The following is a 17,476-nucleotide window of genomic DNA, read 5'->3' as shown; positions in this document are numbered from 1 at the left end:
CTCCTCAGCAGTCTTTTGTTGGTTGCTGGTTTCAAGTCGTTCATTAGTTCGCCGAGTCGGACTGAGCCTGGACCGAAATGAACTGGGTTGGTCATTGTCCTGCCGTGACAGATAAATGACCTCAGGATCCTTCTTGAGAACACGCTTCCAGCACTCTGTGTATAGCCTGTCACGGGGGTGCAAGTTCCAGGCGCAAACAAGAGGAAAACTGACGGAAATGACGTCACTGCTTTAGTCAACCTTGAGCTCCGCCGTGCGTGTTGTGCGCCGCCGTCTCAATACTTGATTCGACGATTACGGCTGTCCCGAATGTGTTGGACGAAATATCTCTTGCACAGTGTACTTTGTATGCCCTTACTCACAAAAAACAAGTCTGCATAAGCAGTTTGCGCTAGTGCCCTTGCATTGGCGCACACAATATGGAGAAATGTTAATGCCGTGATGTGCACGACCGCGAAGATCATAGAAATGCCTACGCGCTTTGATACAACAAAAATAAGGATAACGTTTGGCTCTATGATAAACATTACAGCTGCTCGGTGTGTCCCATCGAGTGGTAAAAGTTTAGAGATGATCGGAGCAATAGTTCTGGAATGAGTTGTGTGCAGGTAAGAATGTTGGAATTTGTGACATTTGACGACCTCTGGCCTGATCTAAATTCCTTAAATTTGGAGTCGCAACAGGGAATCAGGTACGGGGCATCCAAAAGTGAAGTTTTCACGGATCGGTGCAGTAGGTCCTGAGATCTGAGTGGTCCGCATTTGCATGTAAAATTTTGCATTCGCGTTTTCGAGCTGTTTGTCCTCACGTCAGGTCTCAACATTGCCTCCCTACGACTCACCTTAATGCACGGAATCGATTGGTGGAGGTTTCAAGGCGATCGAACGAGCCGTTTCGGAGATGTTGTGTGTCTATATCATATGTCGGCTTTTTAGACCCTGCCCGTCGGCATGGCGCAGTAGACGGGCATCAATAGTTCTGACTTTTATCAACAGACGGCGCCACCAGAGGCGCTGTGCACCGATTGTGCTGTTTTTTATTAACACGGTCGAAAGAAGCGCTCGTATGACTTTTGTATCCAAAATACTGCTGCGTTCGGCTTTACTGAATGCAGCAGCAACAAACAAATAAAAGTCCTCAACAAATAGCAAAGTCATACTTTCCATACTATACGCCAACTGCGGCCCTTCAATACGACTAGCAACGTAGTATTGTCATCATCATTCAGAGTGAGGTCATCCGTCCCTCTTATGCTCTATCTTGCTTCATTCTGCATCCTCGCGACACCCCGCTTGTCCGGGGCGGGCTGCATGCGTCAGCCATGAGTGGGCCGAGGGCCCCGTGGGAAGGGGGACCCCGACCGAGCTTTAACCCAGTGCGCGTGGGCGGGTTAAAGCTCGGCGGCTGGCCCCCCAGGCACATGCAAGTCTGCCCCACCGTTAATCATTATCCTTCATTCCATAATCCTGAAATGAACATTTATGGTCGAAAGGGCTCTAATAAAAAAACCAGAGCGAGGTATCTCGGAGCATGCCTGCTATTTATGAGGTTCCTGAGCATCCCAAGTTCTTTCAAACAACTTAATATCTGTGATGATTTAGAAGTCTGTTGCCGTCTACCACCCGGATATTGTTTCGAGTCCAAGAAGTTTGATAATCTTTTTTAGACTTGGACTCGGACATGTCCAGAATGTGGTCAAATGGTTATCATAAGATTCAGTTCAGCGACGCTCACAAGCTTCCTTTAGGAGACGTTGATTCATTGATTTATTCTTTGACAATCGAACAGGATTTCACAAAAATGGAACGTTTCCGACATGCCGTCTGAACCGCTGAACACGTGTTCCCGATCACGTGTTCCCGAACCGTCAGGCTTTGATGTAAGGTTTTTGTTTATGTGACTCTCGCAATGCATGCTGCACCACAACTGCTCGCTAAATATTTCGCCTGGATACATTTGTCGACAGCTTATACCAATGGCCGTGCCAGGCCCGGCTTCGAGAGGGGTAGGGCACTGTGTTTGCCCGCAGGCTGGGGTCCGCACGGTATCTGCACCGAATTTTGGAGTGGGCTGGCGTCTGCGGTCAGCCGGACACTCTCACTGCGTGGCATCATATGTCGTTCTGTGGCTGATTTTGAAATCATGGCGAGGAAAATCCAGTTTGCTGTTTTGACACTCTCTCCCTATACGCCCCTCATGGTCAACCTAAAAAATGTCCGCGGCGGTGAAAAGCTAGTCGGACCTGTTGATACCGCGCAGCATTTTCGCTATTTTGTAAGACGAGATGAAACTGGTAGCCATCTTAATATATTGCGAACATCAATCGCATCGATGTTTACGACTAAATGACTCGTGGAGCGAAATTGAGAACTTATATTCAAAAACCTGTGGATTCCACACCACGGTTTTCCCGGCGGCCGAAGCCGCCAGAGTACTAGCCATTGGTATGCTAGCTAAAACCTTGAAAAAGCGATAGAAACCGCATATCGACCCGCTAGGTGAAGACCTGTGGAATCAGTTTTAGACTGACAGACAGACAGACATTCCTTTCAATAGTTCCAGCAGCGCGTAACGCCTCTTTTTCAAATATACGAAGCTGCCTAGTGCAGTGATGTTGCTGGTAGCTAATTAAAGATGATTGCTTCTTTGAAATTTATTCTGGATGAGTTTGCATGATTGGTTTTCGTTTCAGAGCATCTGCTTATCAGAGCTTGGTTGTGTGTTCCCTGTATCCACCACCCAAACAGTGTTGTCCATCTTAACGGATTATTTTGCCTCGGCCCTTTCGGTAGACGGAAATGCGGATGATTTTACGTGCAGCATAATGCGGCGGCACGGCCGCCCCGGACCTGGGTCGACCTTTGTTGGCTAGATGTCAGTAGACCTTTCTATTTCAGTTTGGCCAAACAACGCGCCCGCTCTGGGACTTGTACCTGGTTCCGCCCGATTGCGAGTCCAACATCTTGGTACAAGGCCACGGACATGCAGCATCACAGATGACTGTTGATGACTGATAATCATAGGTCCAAAATAAATACCGCAAACCTAGGGCAATCTCTCCGGTGGTTTAGCGTTCTGGTAGAAAATGTTAACAGCCTCGTACTTTATGATCATTATTGGTGGGCTATCTGTCCAACCACAGAAAAATTAGACGCGTTACATTTTTCAAGAAAATTGTGTTATAGGTCACCAAACCTGTCACTTTGAAACGGTGTCCACAAGGACCCGTCATGTGTTGGTTGCTGATACCTTCGCGCAGTGACGTATAAAACCTTACGGCACGCTCGCTCATTCTTTATTCAAGAGGACTGGCAATGCACTTGTCTGCTCATGTGCCAGTAAAAATGGCTGTGATGTAAAGCACGCCTACTGTTTTTATAGCGCTTGTATATAACGCTTTGTTCAAGTTGCTCATCAAACTTTTCGATCTCACCCGATGACTTTTTCATGTAATTAACACGCAACTTGTACGCTCCCTTGATGTCGATGTTGTGAAGCCGGCTGCCGCTCAGCTCACGTTGCCCATAAGCTTAATAAATGGAATAAATATGTATTCAGTCAACATCCACAGACCGTACAACGCTCTGGAAAACTAGCGTATCGAAAAAGGCTTTCCAATGATCATATTTATGAACTTCTTATGTGCATATGTGAGAGTCTGCTATGTGTGAGCATCGTACTACGTTTCAGTATGCCAATTCAATATATAACAAAACATCCTCGTTGTGGCAGCTCTGTAAGAAGGCGAGAAGTGTCTCCTTGACTCATTTCTTGCAGCACCGACTTGAGCCACATTCCGAGTCACCACGAGTTCCAGAGTCAACACAACAGAGCACACGCTCCAGAGTGGGCCCATCGCAAACCGCTAACAAACGCCTTCTCTCGGCGGCCATCTTGCCTGCCAGGCCCGGCAGTACGACAGCGCCAGCCTTGTCTTCTGCTGACGGTGGCGTCGGCAAGATGGCGGCGACTGCGGCAGCGCCTCAGGCGCTGAAGATGGGCGGGTCAATGTCCCGGATGATGGGTCCGCTGCCGATGCCGCCGTCCTCGCGGTGCACGCTGGTGTGGCCGCCGACGACACCCCCGTGGCCGTAGCCCTTGGGGATGTACACCGGGGCGACTGTGGGGGAGGGTGGAGGGGAGGGTCAGCAGTCAGCGACCTCGCTCGGTCAGCAGAACGGTGATGGCGACGTCGCACAGGCGCGAGTTTTCAAACGGGGCAGGTGGTCGGAAATGTAGCTCTGACCAAGGTTGCTACGATGAGGCGTATGGCTGCACACCGTCTAACCAGTTATCAGCTCCTAAGCCGCACCTTCTGATTGACAGCGGAGCTAAGGTTCGGTTGCAAGGAGAACTAGCTAGCGAGGCTGAACAGGCATTATACTGAGGCATTATCTATGAAATCATTTTAGAATACAGAAATAGCCGCAGAACGTCGTCAAACATTGCATACGTTTCACGCTGCCTTGTGTATTTGGGGTGCATAGAAGTTTACACGGCATGAAAAATAAGTGTGAGCTGGAAGGCAATGTGGGAGCTTGAGTCGTACTATCTCAGGAGGTCTGAAACACTATTGGCATGGTCTATAACCAATTTGGTCGTGACAAAAATATTTGGAGCATTAGGAACAGCGTCCAGGGCCTTTGCATAGGCCTTTTATAATTACAAGGCACGTTTACAAGCTCCATACCTCCATAGCCTCTGATGATTGTTTGCGCATCATTCCATGGATTTGATCGCTAGCTGTACCAACTCACCACCATGCGAGCCAGCGTAGATAGGGTGGTATTCGCCATGGCCGATAGGTGGCAGGGCCTGTCCGCCACTGTAGTGGTGGCTCTCGTGTCCCGTCTCGGTGACGACGTGGCGCGCTGCATGACCTCCATGCGGCACCGGCGGCAGCACGATCGGCAGGATGTAGATGTACGGCCCGTGGCCGCCGTAGCCGCCGTAGCCGCCGGCGCCGCCGCCGAAGCCGCCGGGCGCCGGCGCGAAGTGCGGCGAGAGGTACGAATTCTCCGCCTCGCGGTCCTCCTCGCTGGCGGCCGTGTCAGCGTCGGCCGCCTCCTCCCCCGCATCGGACTTTGCCTCGGCGTCGGCGGCGGTCTTCTCGTCACCGGCGTCAGCGAGCTTCCGCGACCGCGTCTGGTGCTTGGCGAGTTGCAGCGCAATGGGACGCCAACCTACCTCCTGGCCGATGGCGCCAGCGGCGGCTGCAGAGCACCAGAACACACGTGTTACCAGCTCACCTCCTGGCCGATGGCGCCAGCGGCGGCTGCAGAGCACCAGAACACACGTGTTACCAGCCCACAACCTGGCCGATGGCGCCGGCGGCGGCTGCGGAGCACCAGAACACACGTGTTACCAGCCCACCTCCAGGCGGATGGTGCCGGCAGCGGCTACGGAGCACCAGAACACACGTGTTACCAGCCCACAACCTGGCCGATGGCGCCGGCGGCAGCTGCGGAGCACCAGAACACACGTGTTACCAGCCCACCTCCAGGCGGATGGCGCCGGCGGCGGCTGCAGAGCACCAGAACACACGTGTTACCAGCCTACCTCCTGGTCGATGGCGCCGGCAGCGGCTGCAGAGCACCAGAACACACGTGTTACCAGCCCACCTCCCGGCCGGTTGAGCCAGCGGCGGCTGCGGAGCATTGATGGCTTTCCCGGGATTCGGGAGGGGGGGGGGGGGGTTACCAACTTGGGTTCAGTCTTCCCCCCCCCCCAGTTTGAGAAGAAAGTGGACCAAATCCCTGGAGAAAACCATCTCTTTATGAACTTCCAGGGTACATTTTCGTCAACTTCCAATGCTCAGTCCCTCCTTCCCCTCCCCAACACCTTTGCAAATCTACGCCCCTCGTATCAACATAAGCATCTAGTGAGCATTTGCGATGATCTCACAGCCAAACAGAATACACCAACAGCATGACCTCATCTCAAAAGCCCAAATCTCAACAACAACAGTAACGGCAGCAACAACAACAAATAAATGTCTTTCCATATCGCGCGCGGTGTGGAGCTCCATGTACCTTTCGCGGACTTCTGCTCGGTCTCAGGAGAAGCCGTTTTGTCGTCCTTGGTTGCCTCGGCGCTGCGCTCCTTGATCTTGTCGGACCTGTCGCCGCCGATGTAGGTCCCCGTCTGGAAGATCTGGCGAGACGTCTTCGGCCGGTCAACCAGCGCGTCCTTCAGCATGTCCTTGATGCTGTCCGGGTACTCCGACTCGGAGAGGCTGGCCTTGGACGCCTCGGACGCGGCGTCCGAGTCCTTCTTCGGAGCTGCGGCCACGGCCGACACCAGCAGCCAGCACAGCACAGCACGCTGAAATGGCAGGCGGTGTGACAATCACCATCGCAGTGACACTACTCTGTGTCAAGTCATCAATATGGACATCAACATAGAGATAGACACAGACAAATTATCGAGATAGACGTGGACAATTCATCGAAAAATGAGCACAAATCACGAGCAGCAAAGGACACTGAATGAAGATGGAATTCAACACAAACGGTGAGAATGGGCGTGCTCTGTGCCATCGCATGGCGATGTCCGGGCATCAGCTAAGGTATCTCGCCAACCGTGGCCGTCGAACAGGCCATCTGGCGTGTCAGGACTTCAGCGGAGGGAGGATTGGTGCGTTTGAAAAAGGGAATGCCTTAGTTGCGTGCTGTCACAGAGTCCTTTTCAATGAATGTGCCAGGGTGGATATCACCGAGGCAGTGTACTAGAAAATGCAGCCGAGTCACCCAAGACACGGAAAACAATGTCATTATCGTAACTGGCACAAAAAAACTCCGAAAACAACTTCGTTTTCACTGTATATCAAGCATGAAACGGTCAGCGTTGTTCACTGCACGACCTCACTTCAGACCGCGCCTCCACCATGCGTGCACTGGCTGGTAGTCAATAATGGGACATCTGTTTGAAAGGTGCTAAGCTGAGAGTGCCCCCTGCGAAGGGTGTTGCAAAAATGCTCTTCAATGGGTGTGGGTGCTAGCTACCATTGCGTAAGGCACTACGAACTGCACCAAGTTCACGTAGAGCCTTCAATAAACAATCCGTTTCGATTAAAGTTGAGCATGACAGCGCTGGTCAGATCATCAGAAAACCTTATTTCGCCTCAAGTTTGGTTGCGACCGGAGCTCTTCAGTCACCCAGTCTGTACCGAGTCCACCTCATGCATGACAGCGAGATTTTGGAGCTATTGAGAGCCAGCGAATGTGTTTCAGGCATCTAGGCTTAAGTCGCTGGGCTTTGGCTGAATATTGCTTGGGATAACTTGGGCCCTCACACGATTTGAGATTGGGTTGGGCGTCGGATATGCGGATTTTAATAGTGTATGTACTATAGTAAAGTAGTGTATGTATTTTGTTGTTATGCATGGTCATGCCATGCACAATAAAACCAAATTGGACACAAAGTCACATAGCAAATGTTTTGGCATTGGTGGATAGCATGGACAAAGTTCAATAACCCGAACAAGTTTCTGAGAGCAGTAAAAAGTCCGATGGAAGAATTCCGGGGATACCTGGGCCTGTGCGAAAAGTCTGGGTACCTCAAGGCGAATGCAAGAAAAAGGGGTGATCAGTCCTAATATGATAAATCTGATCTGGCCGTGTAGATGTGCGCGGGCAAAACCGCGGCAAAATAAAGCAGAGCAAAGCATAACAAAACATAAATGGTGATACTCCCTGTCTCCTAATGGCCCTGTTCACTCCTAGCTAGAGGACCTTAAATGATACAAAAACTGATGATAGTAGGCGTATGTTTTGGATCAGTGAATGCATTTTCAGACATGGACGATGAAAATAGTTCAACTTAAACTAAAAATGAAAATAGGTATGAAATATGAGTTAAAGATAATGCACTCCTTCATTTACGGGTTGATCCTATGTAACCCATGTTGGTAGCTGGATTTAGCCTGATAATGCAGGATTGGTTTGATCTGATTTATGTACTGATCCAGACTAGCAGTTAGACGGACCAGCTTATGTATCAAATCATACAAATATAAAAATGAAGGATAATTAGAATGGTTGCTTCCAGCATCACAGAGAAAAAGAGAGAGAGATGACTACCATCATTACGGATGTTATGTCGCCATGAGGTTGACTTAATCCAGCATTAGTATAGTTGCTGCCAGAATGTGTAAAGTCAATTGCTCTAGAAAAAACAGAATTTGGTGAGCCCCCGTGGAACGTATATTAACTATCAACTGGTGTGAACTCTAAGTGATCAAGAGGAAAGTTTTAACTTCATATTATCCGGTAGTTAAGAGACGACCTGCGACGGAACAGATCTGTCTGTTTATGTCAGACAGCGCAGTAAATTGCATGAAAACATGTGAAGACAATATCCAACTCAGTACCGTTACACTGCATATGACGTCATCTCCCATCGGAGGGCAACGTAACAATTCGACGCACTGAGCAGATGAGGCTATAAGGCGCCGTTTACCGTCACCCTGGAACAAAGTGCGGGACCGCGGGGATCGAAGCCCGTCAGAGGTCAAGACGACCCGAGCTAAGCATTGTGGCATATTAACACGCGCTCTGGTGGGGGTCAATTTGACCCCTCCCCGAAGGTTTTTCTGAATGGTTTTCAAACGCCGCGGTGAAGCCGCCCCAAATGTGTTAGCTGTAGACAATTGAATAGCAGATCATTTGGTATCAGAAATTTAGACGCATCTTGTAACGTCGCTGACCTACAACAGGTCAAAATCAGGCCACGGATTCAGCTCAACAATTTCTAGGGCATCGTTTAATCTCATGCAATAACAGTGTTAGAAGAAGCCATAATCTCTGAGATAGCTTCTTAGGCAACACAACAATTGAATAAACAAAGTTCATCGACCTAGGGTCAGATATGAACGTCAAGCCAAGGTTAAAACCAATCTGCTTTGTTACTCTAGAGCTCACTGTATGTAGTAGTTTCTGATGCTCATTTCGTTTTTTTATTGCAGGAACCACCTTAGGTATCCTCCATGGACCTTTTAAAGATCCTAATAGGTGTCTGACCCAAAATTAATCGCGTCAGCATTTTGTTTTTAGGATCATGTTGTCTATCATAATTTTTGACGCTTATTCAAATGCAACTCGAAGCAGCCTTGTATGATTTGGATGATCACCATGACATGTAAAGGGTTAAACAAGGTCACAGACCTTGAATGAGCACCAGTGACCTTTTGCTTAGAACAGGTATCTAGTCTCTGGGGGCACTTTGGACACCAAGCAGGAGTTTGACGTTGCTTGATCGTATTTGACCCGAATGTTGTAATCTAGGAAGATCAAATTTTGACACAAGTGAGCTCATACACAGATCAACGCACCCTGCAAGTTTGGTGTCTCTAGCTCTCTTAGTTTCTGAGATCTCAGAGGGGTCAAACTGACACCGACCCATGCGAAACAGTGCAGATCTTTACTAGGTGATGGGATGTTGTCATGTACATGTGTCGGAATTGATGACGTTTCGCTAGGAATGAGTAAAGAATAAGATAGCCAAAAACTAATGCTGCTCAAGCCGACGAAATAGGACATGCACGACCCAACACAGGCCACTATATGCATGCACCAAGCGTTGCATTACACCTGGTTATCTGAGCTTATAATAAATTGCATCAAGCAAGCACAATCGCAGCGCGCAAAACATTATCTCGCCTTGGTTATATGTTTCAGCTAATGAAATGAATGAATAATGGTGAAGAGCTCACAAATGCAATTGATTCGTTTCATGCTGAGCACCGAATTGATGCCATCCAGAGCTTATAGAGCTGTTTCGGATAATGTAAGGCTGGCTTAGTAGATTTGCCGATTTAGCTGTTGACGAGAGCCTAAACGAGTATTAACGAGTACTCTTTCCATTGAAATACAATGTGTTCCGGTCTAGGGGCGTGCTGATCTCTTCAGAGTCTTCGGAGATGACTCTCACACGTGAATTATGTTGTTACATACTGGGTGGCATCGAACTGTTACTATAATAGATGCCAGTTATCGGGACATCTCATAGTGATGAGTAACGCCGCGTCCTGGTGGAGTCGAGGTCGTTAAAATTTTCCTGTTTTATGCGTTGAATTCAGCAAGTCTTGCAGCAGAGCGCATTGGTTGGCAACTTGAACAAACCGCTATGTAGACCATAACTCCGTTTGAGAGCTTAAGATAATTAGTGCAACCGTTCATCCGCCTACTTCTTCATCGCATCGTTACCAACGCTGTGCGCCGGTCGGAGACCCGACCCTGCCAGTGGTATGAACTCAATGCACGACCGAAGGGCATTCAGCGAGCATCTGAATGTGAACTGCATTTATCCTGGGCCAGGACACCGATGGTTAAAGCCATCTCGGCAATTCAACAATGACGACAAGGCGCAGAAGTGGAATGCTGCTCACAATTGCTTAGTCTGAGCTATGGAGTTGAGCTCTGCTACAGAGTGACTGATGCAAGGTATCATGCCACTGAGGGATTCGGGACCTAAAACATCATGAGTGATCACTGGAAATTACATGTGTTTCCTGAACGTCGTCCATATGGGATGTGTACGATGTGTAGAATGATATTGTCAATGGGAATCCCCGCTATCTTGGGCTCGTCAAAGAAAAAAAGCTCAATACATCCCGAGTAAAATATCAGACACCTCCAGGCATCCACTCTGCAAAAGCTTCGTCCATCGCCACGTCGCAGAGACAGGTCCAGGTCGGCTAGGTCAGCTCGGACACCGGTCCAGGCCAGATTCCTCACCTGCATATCCGAGCTGGTGAGACACAACATATCGCACTGGCGCACCGCACGTGTCTGGCCTCTCCCTACCTCGGCTTCCGACTTATACTAATGAAAACCTGCTCGTAATTGAGCACTTTCACCTCTGCCAACAATGGTGGCGTATGGCGGAGCGTTTTTCGCGGCGCGTGCCTGCGCCGCGCCGCGATATAGGTGCAACCGGCCGCCGGCGAGCCGACTGTGGACGCGGCGCCGTCACAACGTGACGCCGGCACCGGCGGCACAAAGGACGGGCCGCCGGCCCGCGTGACGGAGCTAATGGAGGCCCGATGGAGACGTCAGACGGCGGGTGGGAGGCGTCAGACGGGGAAGGGAGACGGACATCAGAGAGATCAGAGTGTGTGGGGGGGGGGGGGGCGGAGGACGTCAGACGGAGACCGAACATGGAACCAACTCTTCAGGCGGACTCTCTAGGGTCGGACGGCCTGAGATCATAGTTGTTGCATGTATGGTTAATGTAAATGTCGTTTTTCACTTCCTCGGTGGCACGCCTTTGTGATGGACAACTGCCTTATTCAGGGGCGTGCGGGCATTCAAAAATTATTAGGAGGGACTGGTTCAAAAACCTAGGTTCGTGTTATAGCCGTGTGCACACATACACTATCGCATACTTAACTGCAGGATCACAAGCGTTATCATAAAGCGTGCATTATTACATAACTGTTGAAAGGTGAGAGGCATGCCGAGTCATGCTATGTGCTCCTCTGTTGCTGTCACTTCTGCATGGCATAACAATGATGATTTAACTGCGGACAGCAGACAGGGTATCTGATGAGCCCCCATGGTGCAAGAGCGTCGCTTAATCACTTTTTTCTCTCCTGACTGTTGAAAAACTAGATGACACTATGAAAAGACTTCAACAATGACTTCTTGCTCTACAGAGTTGCTGGAGACGACGACTACGACTACGACTACGGCTACGACCACCCCATGTAGTAACCCTATCACCATACAGTGAACATCTCTGATAATAGCCTTTTTTACTTGTCCTTCATTAATAAGATGTCCTTAATATTAATCGCGCATAACTGTGTATGACGCCCTTCTAAACGCCGTCTTTCGCCCCCTCCCCCCTCTGGCATCTCTGATCTCATCTGAAGCCCCTCTCCCACCCCTGCCTGACGCCTCCCACCCGCGACCTGACGCCCCCATCCCCCTGAAAGAGATATTATATGTGTGTTACAATTCCTGGGGTTGAACCCCTACCACTGAACCTTACACACGCCGGTGGAAGACTGGTAGTGAGTCCTAGGTAGTTATTCCAGAAGATTACACGCGTCTGGTGAATGCTCTTGACGCTTGGAACGACATCATTTCACCAAACGATGTCCGCTGGTAATCGAAGTGCAACGAGACTATTTGCTTCCATGAATTTGCCTTTTACCAGGATAATGTTTTCCCTAATTTAAGTATTGTCCCACAGCTTCATAACTGACTTGAAGCCTACAACTTGACCAAGATTCAGGGCTCACCAAAAAGCGGGCGTGTCGAATTCGGGATTTCATGCAAGTATTGAACTACATAGCTTGCATAGGCTCGAACCTTTAACGCCGGCTTGTCTAATTCAGCCACACGTTTGCTTTTGTTTTCTAAAACAGTGATGAACAGTTATCCGCTAGTGGGATTGCCTCGTCATCCGCCTTCTTCTTTCTCCATTCGCGTCTTCGTCCCACATCCCCGCAGTGCCCCATTCAGCCGAGATGAGCTGCCGACATCGGCCTCGTGTGGGTATGAGTGCTCCTGGCGGGGGCCCCGCTCCAGCGCCCGCAACACGCCCTGGACGGGGGCTCCTGATGCAGCCAATCGCAGTAGAGAAGGGATTCCCAGATACCCCACCACTATCCACCAACCATCGTCTCGACCCACCACTTCCCATTACCCTTCGTTCTATCGTAGTCCTACAATAGTCACCATTCGCCGACGGCTTCTTATTCAAACCAAACCAAAAAAACACCCGGTCGCGCTGTTCTTCTCATTGGAATTGGCTTGGAAATATGACAATCATTTGTGGCAGGTCATAGGTCGTGAGAAGAAGACGTAACGACAAGCATTCAGCCCTTAGTGAGATGGTTAGGTAGACCATCTCACCCCCCAGGGTCGATGCAGCAGCGGGAATGGCGGGGAAGGGGAGAGGGGGTGGAGTGCAAAATCGGAAGGCTTTTACCTAAACTGCAGGTTTTGTAGCTACACATATGGTACTCAAATCCAGATCCAGCAGGCCTCATAGCTGAGCCATGGAGTACTAAATGGGACTGAAAAGACCCTTTTCTGAATCACAATGCCTTTTTCCGGATCTTTTGGATTAAGTAGCTCATTTTCTGGATAAGGATATAAATCATGTGTTGTGGAAGACTGCTGTCTCGGGAGACACCTTTAACAACTAGGGGACCCTGCACAAGGTCAGGAGGGGCCCTCTATATAACATACCTGGAGGGCCCTGTTCTGGAACAGGAAAGACGCTTTAAGATGCCAGAAGGCCGCCGTTCCGAATTAGGACATCTTGTTTAGGACAGCGAGATGCTTGGCTGGATTTGCATTTGCAGTTGATCCTGTTCTGGATAAGGAGGCCCGGCCCTTTTATGGGCCCCTACCTTGGATTTTTCGGCCGTTGACATAAGTTCTGATGGAAATTGATGTGTGTAGTAACTTGATGGGGTGGTACTGGCGTACGGTGCTCCCAGTTACGACATTGCCCAGGAACAGGAGGCCCAATTTCGTCCGGGAGGCATCCTGAAAAATTATGTCTCCCCTCCAAACTCAAAACCCGTGGCGCCGCCCCTGATTTCAAGTTATTGCCAAGGAACGCCCCAATTTTCAATACAGCTTAATCCAGTCTCAGTCCACAGCATTGAGCATGTAATTCATAACCAATGGCAAAAGGTGTAAGTATTATGCCAGCCTCGATGTACCTTCCGAGTACAAATTTCTCCTGCCATGGATTGATGGTGAAACACTTTTAATTCGTTGACGATTGCCCTAGAAATGTTTTCGGAACCTGTGTTCAATGCAATTATTGAAACGTGATCTTTGATGTGTTTCTTAGCTTTTCCAACTTTCGGTGGTCAGGATTAACAGATCGCAAAATCGCAGGTCTTTTGATCTCAGGTCTGCAGAAATTCTGCGCAATGCTGTTGTTATCATGGGTCCTGTGTGATCCGGTGCACCAGCTGTGGCACACACCAGCAGTGCTCGCTCTCCATGTGACTTGAGTCCGAAAATCGATCGACCATAACTACACGATGTTCCCCTCCGCTACCGCGACGTCAAAGCTAGCTCTTAATTTTTTCCAAAGATGATATCGGGTGCGGTGAGCTTTTTGGGCAGATATTGAGTGTTTCGAATTTTCAAACACTGATTTCGGTATTCTAGTGTTTAAGGAAATCCGAATGTTCGGTGGAAATCCAAATATTCCGATTCGAATGGTCTGCTCTATTTGCAATGCAGACGCAAAAGCCACCCCGGATGAATTAGAAAACTATATTCTCTCCAGGGGAATATCATCTACATGAAATTACGGCTCAGTGGACGATTCCTAATTCGAAGCGCTCAAATGGCGGTTGCGGGGACCATGATGCCAGATGGTGGCATGTGGGCTCCACGTGTTTTGCAGGTTACTTTCATTGTTGACATCCCAGGTGATAGCTCAGGCGCAAATGCTTGCGACGGACAGAAAAAACGTAACGCTCTTAGTACGCCACTGATACAAACGTAACATTACGACGGTGCATAAGTGTAATTAGTGGTGGTTATATTTGGTATCAAAGTGCGGACGGTTTGGATACGAACGTTATCCGTTGCGAAACGGTTAAGAGACAGTACGCAATACGGGCTTTTCCTTTACGGAATTTATCCTTTACGGAAACTGCCTCGAAACTCTGGGCGGTGGGGGGGGGGGGGGGGGGGGAGGGGGCTGATGCACTTAAATGCGTGCCACAGAGCCATGGTCTGGGTATCACAGCAAGTCAAGCTAAGGTTTAAAACTGCAGCATAAGTTTTGAAATAGTGCACCAGGACTGAGTCAAATGGACCCTGCCTTAAATGGGCAGCTAAAAGCTGCGCCTTGAACAATACGCCAGAACTGTCAAGCACCTCTAGCATGAGTTAAAACTCCCGCGCTGTTGACGGCTGGTGTTGCCTGACCCTTTTTACGCACAAAGCCATGACAATTAGCGGAAAAAGTACAGTGGCGACAGGTTGCCATGTAAGCATCAGTGCACACCTGTTGCACACGGATGGCGTCATATTTCGCCGCCGATTTAGCCCTGGGGCGTGCACAAATAACGCACGTATACCCCGTGGTGTAAACATCCTTCCATGCAATCCGACTCTCAAGCCAGCTGCACCCGGCCCCCTGCGATCTCTGACCATAAACAACCTGGCCACGATCGGCAGCGTGCGACTTTCCGTCCAGCTGCCACGCCGCCGCCCACGGCGCACTGCCCAACTCGCGCGATGCGCCGTCGTCGCCAGCGACGACCCGCCGTCCGCGGTCGGCGCATCGGCTTGCAACAACGCTCGTCGCACGCCGACGGGCGCGAGCGGCGCGTCCGCCTGAGGCTTTCGCCGACTTTCGCCGTCAGTGGCGCCGGGGTCGGCGGCGGTAGGCCGCGACCTGCCCCGCAGAGGCCTCCTGGGGGGGGGAGGGAGGGGGGGGGGCGCAGAGGTCGTTCGGGACGTGGTGGTTCGATGGCCAGGGTACGGCTAACCACCGTGTTCTTTTATGATAATGATGCCTCTGTGCGGTGCCGCCGCCTCTGTGTGGCTAGAATAGACGGGGAGAGAGAATGGCTTTTAACTGCCTGATGGTAGTTTGCATGTCGAGGGTGACAGCATCGCGTTAAGTGGAAGAGGATCACGGGGATTGGTGTCGCGCGTGATGGTCCTGCCTAACAGGGGTGGGGATGGCAGTGCAGCAGGCAGCTTTCCATGCAGGGTGGGGGAAATTTATGGGAGTGGGCTCGGTTCAACAGCGTGTGGTAGAAACTAGGGGTAAAACAGCGGATGCCACCAGGGAGGGCTGCAAGCTGGCTCTCGAATTTAGAGCAGTACACGGCGAACGCTCATACATACATAAAAGCACACGCATAGGCATGTGGGATCCAGGTTACAGTGATTAATTCATCACATCAGTATAATCATCGGATCCTCAAAAGAAAATGTATCCATGTATCCGAGGCTCACGGTCCGACTGAAGCTGGCGTGAGGATGATATTTTGTCTAGCTAAGGCAAGTCGGATTAGGGGTGAGGATTTACCTGCCGCCAGTGATGGTGCAAAGCAAGGTGACATGTAATTGAGGAATGCTGTAAGTTGATGGCTTTTAGTGATCGGCCGCATGGTAAAGAAACATGAAGTGGCGTGTAACCTACTGCAGAGTCAGACAATTCAGTCATTTAATTACGGCAAGTAAGAATAATACCGCGATGTTCCTTCACATTCTGGGCTTGGATGTGGCTGTCTGGAAACACTGAATAACTCCAAACTCACTGACCCCCGATCCTCATGCTGAGGCCAAAAAAAGCCATCCAACGCCGCCCAGCGGCACACAGGTGCACGCATGTTCTGCCGATCGACTGGCCGTGGTTGACTGGCCGAGCGGCACCGCCAGCTCCGCTGCGCCACGTTTGCCGCGCACGCTCGCCGGCGTGCCGCGGGAACGGCTCAATCAGGGCGGCCCCGGCGAGGCCCTTGCAGACACCCACTGCGGTATAACGACGCGGTGACACAACGGCGCACCGCGCGCGGGTTCTGCGCCACAGGGTGTCGCCGGCGTCGGATCAAGGTGAGAGGCCCTACTGCTGGGTCGGAACGAGCGACACGGCCGCCGGTGGAGGACGATATTGTCCTCGTCGTCCGACGTATCTATACGTCCTCGTCCTCGTCCGACGACGGACGAGGACGACAGCGCCGTGACTGAAAGGTCGAGCAGATGTGAGGGTGCTGGGGCCACGTACACAGTGGTGAGTGAACCTCGCTGTAGGCATGCACCAGAGCAGCAGCACTTGTAAGTGTAACACGCCCCTTACAGCGAATGTTACAGCGAATGCCTGTACCCGTTTTGTTCACCTGACATTGTACGTATGACTTTGGTAATGTGTTGCATTGCACCATATGGCATGAATTGTAGCCGTCCACTAACTAAATGCATGAAAAACAAATGATGTTCCGTACTCAGGATACAATACACAGCAAAAAAGGTCAGACGGGCAAAACACTGCTCACTTGCACCGAATGTGCTTGCATGCATCACCGTAAAGGCTGTGGCATAATTGATGTTTCATGTTCGTAAAAAATGATAGGGTTCCGTCCCCCGTTTGAAACCTTGGAAAGATTTCGTGTTTACTGACGTCAGTATGGTGTGGATTGAGCGACTTCAACAATCTGGCGGAAAAGATGAAACTCATGGATTGATAATTTTGAACTGCTCAAGGGAATTCCGTGTGGCTAATTATGCTTGAACGTTGACTGACTGCAACAAATCTATTAGGGTTTTTTTCGGTGGCGCGCATCTGTGTTTTCAGGCGATCCTAGCACCTTTGAGCCTTCTGTTTCTGGTGAGGTCGGAGCCCATAAGAAGATCCTTGCCAAGGCTTCAGGTCGTCACAGAAAGGCCCCGAACAACTTTAAAGGTGCCCCGACTGCCTCGGTCAACATCATCCCTTTTGACCCGATGACACCACGAGCGGGCCGATTCGCTATGAC

This window comes from Pollicipes pollicipes, unplaced genomic scaffold (genome assembly GCF_011947565.3).
Source record: "Pollicipes pollicipes isolate AB1234 unplaced genomic scaffold, Ppol_2.1 Scaffold_4219;HRSCAF=4965_pilon_pilon_pilon, whole genome shotgun sequence".
NCBI classification, from domain to species: domain Eukaryota; kingdom Metazoa; phylum Arthropoda; class Thecostraca; order Pollicipedomorpha; family Pollicipedidae; genus Pollicipes; species Pollicipes pollicipes.
This window is presented reverse-complemented; position numbering follows the sequence as displayed.